This window comes from Episyrphus balteatus, chromosome 1 (assembly GCF_945859705.1).
Source record: "Episyrphus balteatus chromosome 1, idEpiBalt1.1, whole genome shotgun sequence".
Classification (NCBI taxonomy): Eukaryota; Metazoa; Arthropoda; class Insecta; order Diptera; family Syrphidae; genus Episyrphus; species Episyrphus balteatus.
In genome coordinates, this window is record NC_079134.1 from 128,476,029 (window position 1) to 128,488,825 (window position 12,797).

The window sequence follows — 12,797 nt, forward strand, 5'->3', positions numbered from 1 at the left end:
ACACATTAAACGTTTAGATTGGATGGGTCTAAGACACATAAAGTGAATAAATATCGTCTGTAAAGATATGAGTTCACAGTGAACAAGCCTATGAATTTAGGTAAACAATTACAAAAACAAGAATAAATTCAAAGAGTTTTAAAAATTTCTTCCAAATTCATCGAGTGAGACGTCAAGTAGAAATGTCTCTTAAAGCTCTACAACTGAAAACCAAAAGTTTCTTGGAGGTCTGGCTGCTGATTTTTTTGCATCCAAACATTCCAAAAAAGATTTCTACACTTTTTCAATACTATTCAGTTCTGTCAGCCTTTAAGTGAAAAATAACATTACGTTTCAAAATTGTATCTTTTCTTTTATTTTTCAGTTTTGAAAGTAAAATTGACAAGTTTTCTCTTAGAAACTGTCTCTTTCAAAAACTTTCTTTCTCCTTCAAAAATCTCCATATATCTGAACTGGAAACTGCCATCCATATTTTCTATAGCGAACCATGAAAAACACAAAACTAATATCATCCGAGTACCATTTCAACAAAATCAGTTGTAGAACGTGCTTCCTATCTTCCGGACGTGTCAGGAAAAAGCTTTTTCGTTTCGAAAAACTTCTACTATTGCCGTTGTTTTGGGTTAAAAGCATTTTAGTATTCCCACGGCTCTTAGTTGTCACTGTCACTTTAAGTTCGTGACTCCTTACGTGTTTATCCTTTTAAATCAAATTCAGTCGCGTGTTGACTGTCAACCAACCAAGTTGTTGGTTGCGGTGATTTGATCCTAAAAAAGTGTAAGAAATATAATAAAAAAAATTCCGTTGGTAGAAAGAAAATCCTTGTCATATGGTTTACTCGATTAAATGAAAATTATGACATCAAAATCTGATAAAAAAAATGTATATAATTCACTGAAATCACTCAAGTGTTGTAGCTCTGTTATTATAGAGATAAATGTTTTATATTCAAAAATAGCATCACTATAAATAAAATTTTTTGAAAAAAAAAGATGAAAATGAGCAAGTTAAGTGATTAAGTGTGGAAATTGAGTTATATTTCCGCATCCATAATAATTTTGGTGTGGAAAGATTTCTGTGTCTCGGTGGCTTTGGGCTTGTTTCTCTTTCTTTTTGTGGTTTATAAATTAAATTCTGATCTGATTTTAATTTTAATAAAATCAGATATTTATGATATTCTCCGGGATTTAATTCTATATCTACGGAACGGAAAGAAGTAGTGTGTGATGGTGTCGCGGGGATGATGTTGTGAATGGATGATACGTGTCGTCTGTCTTCTGTCTTCCCCGACACGATACAAGTTCGTAAAGAAAATAAAAAAAAAGTGAAAATATGCTCTGAATAAAAAATAAAAGAAGAAAATATCAAAAAGATATGATTTCTTCGTTTCTAAAAAAATCAGAGAAAAAAAGTGCTGAATTGGAGTCGGATTGAGAATAAGAGTTGTTATATGGCTGTTGGATGGAATGGAATGGATTATATTTCTTATGACGTGAATTTAATTTTTGTAAATAAAAAATATGAATTCCATGATTTGAGAGGATGTGATGATGATGATGATGAAGATAACAACAAAACAACAACCAGAAATGGATCTTTCTTTCGAAAGATATACGAGTATTTCTTCGTCCCTTTTGCATTGGTTGGATTGGTTTTGGCTGACTCGAAATCGAGCCAGCCGGGGGATATTTATTCATGTTTTCTTTTTTATTATTTTTCTTTGAAAATGAAACATGAAGATTTCGAAACACCAAGTAAATGTTTTGAATTTTCAAATAGGTTTATATAGAAGATATAAATTGTGTCTGTTGGAATAATAAATAATGAACATCGGGTGAAAGTGCACAGATGTTATTTTGCAGAGATTTTATTTTAAATTTATTAGGAATTGCACTTGAGGGTATAACAATTGTTTTTTTGGAGTGAATTTATTTATATTTTTGGTGGGATTTAAATAAAGTAGGGAAATTATTTTATGAAGAGAGAAAAAGCTTATATTAACAGTTTTATGAATTAATAAAATATTAATATATGGGTTGTAGATCTTTAAGCGGTCCTGTTTTTGAGTTATTTGGGGAACAATAATGTGAAATAGGAGAAACAAAATTATTTGATGGATTGGAAACAGCTGGTATATATTCGCTAGGAATAAATAACTTAATATCTTAGGATAAATCGTTAACTTATTGAAGATTTTTATAAATCTCCTCACAATCAAAAATAATCTGTCTTTTAAAGATTAACAAAATTGTAATGCATTTGGTTAAGAAGTTTACGTGTTACTCACTTACCAAATTTTAAATTGTCTGAAACAAAAATGGCTTTCTAGTCTGGCGGATTAGAAGTTAAAAACTCAAACTAACCGCTAGTGGATAGCGTTTAAGGAATTCACGGCTGTTCTAATTTCCGTTCGAATTTTCTATTTTCTCCCGTTTTCAAATTTTAATTGTTCCGAATTCCGTATTCGAACACATTTTTGTGAATTCATAGGTGTTTCGAAAAATGCACGGGCCTACAATCCGAACTAAAAAAACGAATGGAAATCAGAATAACCGTTTTCAATCCGTACGGGTTCAGTTTTCGTTTCCGTTTAGAATAGTCGTGATTGTTGCAAAGATTAGGGTATGGGATTAGACTGATTTAAAAAAAAAAAAATTTTTTTGTTCAAAGCATTGTTGAAAATATTGTTGGAAATGACGAAAAAAAAATACTGTAAGAGTTTCAGCCCTTAATGTTAACATTTATACCGCCGCATCGCAAATTTCTATTTCCCATACGATTTGTATGGGAAAGATTGTGTATTTGTGTTTAGAATTTTTTATCTTTTTAATGGTTCATCAAAAAGGATAGATTTAATCATTTTCTTGTATAAAATTGAACGCTCTACAAAATTGCATTTATAAAATTTAAAAAAAACGGACGCGAAAAATTAATTAAAATAATTTTTAGTTGAAAAAATGAATAATTCGAATTTATTGAAGAAATCTAATATGATAGTATTAGGGGTTTGAGAGCTATATAAAAGGATCTGTGAAACCAAAACACAACATAGAATACAAATATTTGAAAAATTTGCCAAATTTTTTGAAAAAACCTAAAAATTTCTTCAAAAAATCAGGTCCGTCAAGATAGCACCCACACCCCCAAATTTCCAAAATCTGAGTATGCAATAATTTGTTGCTAATTTGTTGCTAATTAGTTGCTCTAATCCCGAATTTGTTGCTCCACCCCTTCCCCCTCAAAATTGATGGAAAAGGTGTGGGTGCTATCTTGACGTTTTGATATGTTCCACAAGTTCCACAATGCATTTTGGACATGAAGGAGATGGGTTTAAAAGTTGAATGAGACTTTTTTGAAAAGGTGTTGAGAAGCCCTATAATTTGACACCTTTTTTGTCGCTGTGCGTTCATTTTTAGGGAATTTAGCTTTTTTGAGAAAACTGTTGAAGTGCATTTCTATTGAAAAATCTTTAATTCCGTACCGCAGGTACAACCAAAATAAAAGTATCTTTATTTTAAAGAACAAATATTTAACAAGCTTTATTTAGAGAAAATAATTTAAGAATGAAAATGATAACAAAACAAACTTGATTTATAAATCAATAAGTTAATTAATTTAAAGTATAACAACAAGTAAATAAATGTAAAGTAATATGTATTGAACGTAACTATTAGTTTCCAACACTCCTCCTCGTTCAATTAATATTACATTTGTTTCTTAAATAATTGTGTTTAGTTACTGGCAAGGGTTTTGTTAAAAGATCTGCTACCATATCTTCTGTTGAACAATATTCACAAATAATAATTTTATTTCTAACTAAATCTCGAACTGTTTTGTATTTTGTGTCTATGTGTTTAGTTCTGTATGAAAATTTATGGTCTCGAACTAAATCTATACAACTTTGATTATCTTCGTAAATCAGTGTAGGGTCTTCAATTGGTTCATGCATTTCTTCTAATAGTTGTCTAATCCATTTCGCTTCTTTTGCAGCTTCTGATATTGCAATAAATTCAGCTTCGCATGTGGAAGATGCTACTAAGTTTTGTTTATTACATGTCCAGCTTATTGTCCCGCCAATTAAGAAAAATATTCTTCCATTATTTGATTTTCTTTCAGTTTTGTCATCTGCCCAAGTCGCATCAGCATAACCATAAAGCGATTGATTTTCTGCATCGAGTTTACTCACAAGTAATTTCATGTCACTTGTCGCTTTCAAGTATTTTACTACACGCTTGAGTTGACTCCAATCTTGAGTTCTTGGACTTGAAACTTTCTGAGCCAAAATACAAATACTTGCTGATATGTCCGGTCTGGTATTTATTGATAAGTATAGTAATCTTCCAATTAAACGTCTATATTGAGTATTATCTTCAAATGTATCATTAGATTCTGTTTTGAAATAGTTTGTATCCATTGGTGTTCTGGCCGGTTTTGCATCTTTCATTCCAAAGTCTGTAGCTATCTTCTTTATGTAATTAGACTGACATAATGAAAAATTTCCACTTGAGTCTTTTGAAATTTCCATTCCTAGGTAATGTTTAATAGGCCCCAAATTTTGAATTTTGAAATGTTTTTGCAAATTTTCTTCGATTTGTTTCATTTGTTCTATAGATTCACATGCTACAATTAGATCGTCAACATATACAATTAGATAACAAAGCTGATCATCAATTTTCTTCATGTATAAGCATGGATCATTATAGCTTTGTTGAAATTTGTCATATTCTAGTACTTTATGTAAGGTATGATTCCAAGATCTAGCTGCTTGTTTTAATCCATATATACTTCTTCTTAGCAAACAAACCTTAGAACCATCTTCAAACCCGGGAGGTGGTCTCATGTAGATTGTTTCTTCTAACTTTCCATTGAGAAAGGCAGTTTTGGCATCTAGATGGTAAACAATCAATTTTTGTTTGGCTGGCTTTATATCTTTGAATTTTACCATCAAGTCCTGTCTTAAGCTTGAAAACCCATTTTCCACCAATTGCCTTTTTGCCAGTTGGCAAATCAACTAAGTCCCAAGTGCCATTTTCTTCATGAGATTCTAATTCTTCTTGCATTGCAGCAAGCCATTGTTCTTTTTCTTCGGATTCTATTGCTTCTGTGTAAGTACTTGGTTCAATAACTTCTTTGGTTGTGTTGATTTCTTCGATTAAACGTTTTGGTTTCACCCCTTTGTTTGATCGACTTGAAATACGTCTTTGAATCTGATTGTCTTCGTCAGTGTTAGTTGTCGTTTCAATATTTTCATCTGGTTCGTCTTGTTCGATAGGATCTAGCTCCTCCTGAATTGTAACATCTTCTTGATTGATGGACTTGTCTGGATTTAATCTTGAAAGATCGATTAAAACTTCATTGTTGTTAGGTTTAAATTTGGGTGAGCAGAATCTAACATCTCGACTTATAACAACTTTTTGTGTTTCCTTATCATAACATCTATAAGCTTTCGTTCTATCATCATAGCCTAAAAATATCGCTTCGCTACTTTTATTGTCTAATTTTCGTCTTTTGACATCTGGTACATGAAAACATAACATTTAGAACCAAAAATTTGAAAACTATCAATACCTGGTTTAATGCCATTCCATATTTCAAATGGTGTCTTATCAGATGTTTTTGTTATGACTCTGTTTTGGATATAGTTTGCAGTTGATATCGCTTCTCCCCAAAAAGTATTCGGTAAAGCAGCATCAATCAACATACAACGTGCCATTTCTACCAATGTCCTGTTCTTTCTCTCGGCTTTACCATTTTGTTCTGGACTGTAAGCTGCAGTTAACTGTTGTTGAATGCCTTCTGACTTCAAATACTTGGATAGATTTGTTCCAGTGTACTCACCCCCTCGATCAGATCTTATTACCTTTGGTTTATAAGAAAACTTCGTTTTGCAAAATTCGATAAAATGTTTGATGGTTTCTTCAACCTCATCTTTATATTTAATCAAACGAACAATGGTGAAAGCTGAATAATCATCAATGAATGTGACCATGTATCGCTTTCCACCTTGAGTGGCCGTTTGCATTGGACCACAAACGTCTGTGTGAATTAAATCTAAACATCTTACCGACTTGGTTTTAGATTCTTTCGGAAATGGAAGGCGAGTCATTTTTCCCTTCAAACAAACTTCACATACTTCTTTTATATTGCAATCAACAATACTAAGTCCATTAATAGACCCATTATTAAACATTTTACGAATGGCGTCATGATTTCTGTGACCCATTCTTCTGTGCAACTGATGAATACAATTTTCATTGTGTTCAAGCACAGCACAAATTTTATTATGTTGTCTTAAAACATATAAAGAACCAGTTGCATCTGCAACCCCAATTTGTTTACCTGAATACTTGATTTCACATATCTTGTCGTCAAACTCAACTCGTAAGCCTTCTTTTGTTTTCGTAAGAGTAATTCCATTTTAAACTTCCAATTAGCATAGTTGGAATTATTTAGCTTCATAATGGTGGTTTTCATGACATCAGACATTTTTGGATTCGTAAAAATATTTTCTCAATTTCAAAATTAAATATTATATTATTTAAATTATTCCGGTTGTACAATTAAGTCTCATAATCTATTGAAAAATCTTTAATTCCGTACCGCAGGTACAACCAAAATAAAAGTATCTTTATTTTAAAGAACAAATATTTAACAAGCTTTATTTAGAGAAAATAATTTAAGAATGAAAATGATAACAAAACAAACTTGATTTATAAATCAATAAGTTAATTAATTTAAAGTATAACAACAAGTAAATAAATGTAAAGTAATATGTATTGAACGTAACTATTAGTTTCCAACAATTTCAAGGTCAAATCTTGGAGCAACAAATTCGGGATTAGAGCAACTAATTAGCAACAAATTAGCAACAAATTATTGCATACTCAGATTTTGGAAATTTGGGGGTGTGGGTGCTATCTTGACGGACCTCAAAAAATCGTAAAAAAATGAGAAAAAATTACTTTTTATATTTTAAAGTTGAATAACTTCGAAACGCTGCAGCGCGCTGGAGTAAATCAATTTGTGAAGGGGCATTTAATTATATAAACTTAAAGAATGCATGTATTATAAATAGCAAATTTAATGTATTAAAAGAATTCACTGTGTATTTAAAAAAAATATTGGGTTCCGTTATTTTTGTAGTAGATCTCCTGGATGACCTCCAAAAAAGGTGTCTGGTGGTGAACAAGGTATCTCCGATCCAAATCACCTAAAATTGAAAAACACCAAAAGATTAATTTTCAGGATAGACGAATACAGGTAATGAACGAAGGAATAGTCAAAATTTTGATTTTTGACAAAATGGCGGCTTCCCAAAGAAAAAAAAACAGTTTTTTTCATGAAAATTTTCACTTTAAAGTGGCTTAAAAATCGAATTATTGTCAAAAACCGTATTTATTAGTTTATTTCCTGACAAAAGTGTTGTGTAAAAATTTCAAGCCGATCGGTTCAGCCAATTAGGAGAAATTTTGATCACCGACTTTGAAAACACAGTTTCCAGAAAAAACGTGTTTTAAAATTTTTGGAACCATGAAAACTAAGTTAAAAAAAAGTCTTCACATACATCTACATCTACATTCAAAATATGCAAACAAAATTATTAGATTTTTTTCAAAATTACAACTAGGTATAACCCCTTAAGGTCTTTTTTTGTAATTTCTCGCAACCGACCGATTTAACTCACAAACTACACACGACAGCACTGCAACCGCTTTTATAATTTAACTTTTTTTTTTTAGAAATGCCAGTAGCAGCTGTTTCGTTTGCCAACATAGTATTTACCTCGTTTTTACTCTGTTTATAGTATGTTTGTTGCTAGGGCATATGCAAAGTTTTGTTCTTATTTGCCCAAAAATCCAAACTATTTAAAATTCTTAGAATTTTTGCGATATTGATGTTCATTTTGAAAAAGTTTTTTATGTGTTTTATTATTTGCAATTTCATGTTAAATGTTGAATCCAATTTTGAAATGGCGGCGGTTTGCATAAAATTAAAAAGTTTTGTTCGATTTTGAAAAGAACCAAGAGATAAACTATTTGATGGAGGTTTTTCTCAGTATTCTTTATTGTTCGAAAATAATCGTTGAATACTTATCTACATTGCATAGTTTATTTCTCAAGTCTTGTGATAAAATATTCGAGTGAATATTGTAGCTAACTAATTTTACAGACGAAGAGTTCTTGATTTTTTTTTAAGTCTTGTCATTATTGCATCAGGTAGAACAGATTTATTTTTTAATACATTTATATTGGTAAAAATATTTTTTGTATTCAATAAGTGTTGATAAGCTTGAAACTTCCTACAAAAAATATTAAACTTAATTAATAAAGGGTTTTATGTTAACATGATTGTTATTGGTTTTTAAAACAGTCAATAACTAAAGGGGCGGCCTTACCCCCACTTCCCCTATATTTTTAAGGTCTTAAACGCCTTCTAAAAAACAATATTTTTATGTGTTTTAATAAATAAATTAGCTATGCAGAGGATTTAAAATAAAAAAAAATAATAAAAATTTAAAATTACAAATAACACTGGTTTACAAAATTAAACTTATTTTTGCTGCCAAAACAAAAATATACTTTTCTAAAGGTTTTCGGTGTGTTGAACTCGAATCCGAAGTCAAAAATATAAAATTGATCGGGTCTTGTTTTTGGAATATTATATTAAATGAAAAAAAAAAAAAAAAATAACAGGAGCAAGTAATAACTTTCCTTAATAATTCTTTTGACATAAAAATTAAACAAATGAATTGTTTGGAAAAACTGCAAATTTGAAAAATTGATATTTGGTAAAAGATGGCAGTTCTAAATGAAATTTCGATTTGTCAAAAAAAAAAAACAATGAAGATTCTTCATGAGAACTTAAATTTTTTCTTTCACTTCTAAAATTTTGGCGAGCATTAAATAAAGTTCAATGCTTTTAAACAATTTATGAAGATTAAAAATTTTGGCCACCTTTTTCTTGATTTATTCTTTAAATAAAATTACGATTTATGGCCTAGGCAAGCACAAATGATTCATAGTTGTATATTAACTGTACTTAGTTGTTTTATGTAGAAGTAAACTTTTTAAGATTCGTTTGAGAGAAATGGCTGTCATTTAAAATTTTAGTTTTTTAAAAATTAATTTCTACATAAAAATATAACACATGTTCGTGTTTCTCGAAACTTTTTTTTAAATTTTATTTAACAGAAATTTTATGATTTTAAATTGTCTTTTTAAATACAATAACTCAATAAATATGCCTACTTTAATTTTACGATGGAATATAATCTTTAAAATTCTTATATGTTTGCTTTAAATTTAAAAGCTACAATAAATTTATGGAGGCTATCTTCCATAACAGTTTGCAATTTGCCAATCCTATAACATTTTCACTAAGAGAACGATGATAGTATTGAATTGTATACAAATCAAAAACTATAATAGCTATATCGGATATTGTACAAACATAAAAGTTACAGTAACTTCAGGGTTATCAAAAAACATGCCTTAAGCTGTATTATATACCTAACTTTGATTCAAAATGGTTATAATATGTATAAACTTTAAAAGGACTTGACAAAATTCAAACATTCACATATTGTCCATAGGAAGTTTGATAATTTATAAACTTATATGTAGACATAAACGAGACTACGAGATGAAATCTTTTGTTTGTTGTCATGTTATTAGGAAGGATATTCTTTTGATAGTTAAAATAAGCTATTTATTTAATTTGAAAAAATGAATAATGATTAACGGCCAAATTCTGCTATCCGAACCACGTGAATGTTTAAAATAAGAAGCCTTTAAATGGAGAGTTTTCTAAAGAAACTGGAATTTTTCCACTTAGGATTAATTTTTCGGGATTGTTTTTTACCAAAAAAAGAGGTTGTCTGTAAAGCCGGTTTACGGACGATGATTTTACGTGATAACGTCGTCAGAAAACAGGTTGTGTGCTTTTGTTTAAAATGAGTCAATTGAAGCGTTAACTTATTTCAAACAATCATAATTTACAAGAAAAAAGCTAAAAAAACAAATACCTTTTTAATTTTCTCATTATATTAATTTTTTTATTTTAAAAGCTTACAAAAAAAATTATGCAATTTAAGAGTCAAGTATTTCTTCTTAAGAATAAAACAATTTTTAAATTTTTACAATGCGCAAAAAATATAAAAATAATTTATTGAAAACAATCATTTTCATCAAAAAAAAGCAAAAAAAAAACATGAATTTTTATCTTCTCACGTTATTAATTCCATTTTTTCCCTAACAACCTATAAAAAATTGTATACCATCTGAAAGCTTATTGACTTGGCTCAAAATATATATATCGATCAGGTCTTAAACTCGATAAAATTTCATTAAAAAAAGCAAAAAAAAAACATTTATTTAAAAAAAAAATTTATACCATGTGAAAGCTTATTATTTCACCTTTGAAAAATGTGCGATATACCAAATGAAAGGTAATTGTATCAGGATGCTCAGAAAAGTTTAATAAAATTTTTATCTGCTCTTGTTTAAAAGTTATAACCTGTTAAATTCTAAAATTTTATTTTACAGTTATCTCAAAACTGTGTTTACGAAAATGATTGAAACTTCGCTAACATAATAGTCGTAGTCATGGTCTATCATTACTCTATATACTTTATTCCTGTATCTATTAAAGAAAAAAAGATAAAAATGAAAATCGATGAAAATCGGTTAAAAACGGTAAAAAAAACGTGTTTTTTAAAAAACTTGTTTCTTCCGTTATTCAGTCAAAACTCACTAAACGATTCCAAGTTTTTGCACATGTATGCCAAAACCTACATGTCCTATAAGTTTGAGATTTTTTGAACGCTCCAAAAAAAAGCTGAAAATCAAAAATTACCCAAAAATACCCCTAAAAAACAAGGTGTTTTTTAAAAATTCATATTTGGAAACTCAAAGTGTTGGAAAAAAATCCGTATGAGACGCTTAATTTTTTTTTCACTCATCTTTCACCTGGCATCTTTAGAATTGTGAAAAAAAAATTCCCTTGTACACGTGTACAATGTTCAAACAAAACGTTATAGCTTAGTTTCAAATTTTTTTAGAATTATTTCTTAAATTCAGTTATTCTTAAATTAATCTCATCTATCTATAGCAAAAAAAATCAATTCTCTACAACTTCGCGTTTACATTTTAGCCCAAATTTCATCTTTCCGTTTTACCCCTGTTTACCCTATTAATTGACGGAACTTTTAAAAATTATTCATTTGGATTAAGCAGTTTTCTTCGGACCAAAGTCTCGAAACAAATTTTGGTTGAAGGATAGGTTTTTAGTGAAATAGCCTTTGGATAAACAACACTTATTTTTTAAAAGTTTTTTGATAAAAAAAATGCCCAATTCACTATGTTTATGAACTTTTATTTGAAACTAAAAATATTTTTTCCTGTAAATTCCGCAAAAAAAGGACAGCGAAAGGTTAAAGCAAATAAATGTTAAAATTTCAAAAAAAAAAAAAAAAAATTCTTTGAATTAAACCACATCTGCTGGTTATATTTTATCACTCGTACAAAAGCTTTAACATTATGCGAGGATAATCCTACCTATTTTCCAAAGATTAACCACCATACAATTTTTGAATAAAATTTATTCCACTTTTTTCATAACACGTCACGAATTTAATATTAATATTATGTATTTTTCCACCATAGTATTTTTTTTTTATTTTTATTTTATTTGAATATTTTTTTTTCTCCAATGGAATGCATATTTTATAATCAAACAGAAATTTTTTTTTGTTTATTTTCTTTTTTGAAATCATTTGGTTGGAAATTTTTATTCTATCACGTATTTGGATTGTGAATGTGCATGCATACTTATATACAATTTCATTTTAAAATACCTTTATTTGATGGATATTAAAGACAACCATCACAATGTGAAATTCAGCACAAGGATTAAACGATTACATCCTGAGTGAGATCTATAAAAGAGAGAGAGAGATGGTATATACGATGTAATAGAACGTATTCAGTATAAAAAAAAAAAAAACATTTTACAAATGACTGACATTTTTCACAAAAATCAGCAAAAATGATAATCCTTAGCAAGGAATCTAAATCCTCGGATTTAATCCCCATAACAGAATCATTGAAGAAGATTAATGATATGGATTTTTCCTCTTCAAATAATATTAGTTCGGTGTATAAATTGAGTTAAATTTTGTTTGTCAAGAATCTTTCAATCATCATTTGTATTAGACCTTCATTTTGTGTATATGTTTGGATGTTTTTTAAAAAAATCACAAGATGGTGAAGAATCTTCTGCTTTATAAGGCTGTTGGTAAGGTGTAGGTACATTTTGAAAGACAGGTAGTTACGGGCTTATCATGGGGGCTTTGATATAATGTTTAGATATATAAAGAAAAATCCATTAAAGGTGAGAAGACTTTGAAGTCGGAGACGTAAAAGCACTTAAGCATACTTTTAAGCGCAGTGACGAGTAAATATCTACCTCCCCAGTCCTTAAATTGAACGAAAATAAAAATAAATCGTGTAAAGAAACATCAAGCACAAATATTTAATCAAGTACCTATATATTTTTCTTAGAACACTTAGCAACTTATTAAACCAAGATTTTACTCACAGTTGATAGTATAGATAATTTGGTGCGAAATTAATCGGAGAAAGTGAATGTGTAAGAGTATTTTATTTGGACACGGTAAAAAAAACTTTTCCTTAAAAGAAGTAGATAATCAGAACCTTAAGGACTTACAAATTCTAATCTTTTTAAAAAAATAATCTTTTCACCATAACGAATCATGAATGAATCATGAATTTCAGAGA

General features: G+C 29.2%; 1 protein-coding gene across 2 annotated transcripts in view; it reads left to right on the forward strand.

Annotated features, from left to right (window-relative positions):
* Positions 1-533: 533 nt before the first annotated feature.
* LOC129907245 (uncharacterized) overlaps positions 534-12,797 on the forward strand; it is a 236,637-nt gene continuing 224,373 nt past the window's right edge. The window contains exon 1 of one of the 2 annotated variants that reach the window (XR_008770988.1): positions 534-777. The gene's annotated coding sequence lies outside the window, so the exon portion shown is untranslated. The remainder of the gene's footprint in view (positions 778-12,797) is intronic. The other variant, XM_055983358.1, reaches the window with a different exon arrangement.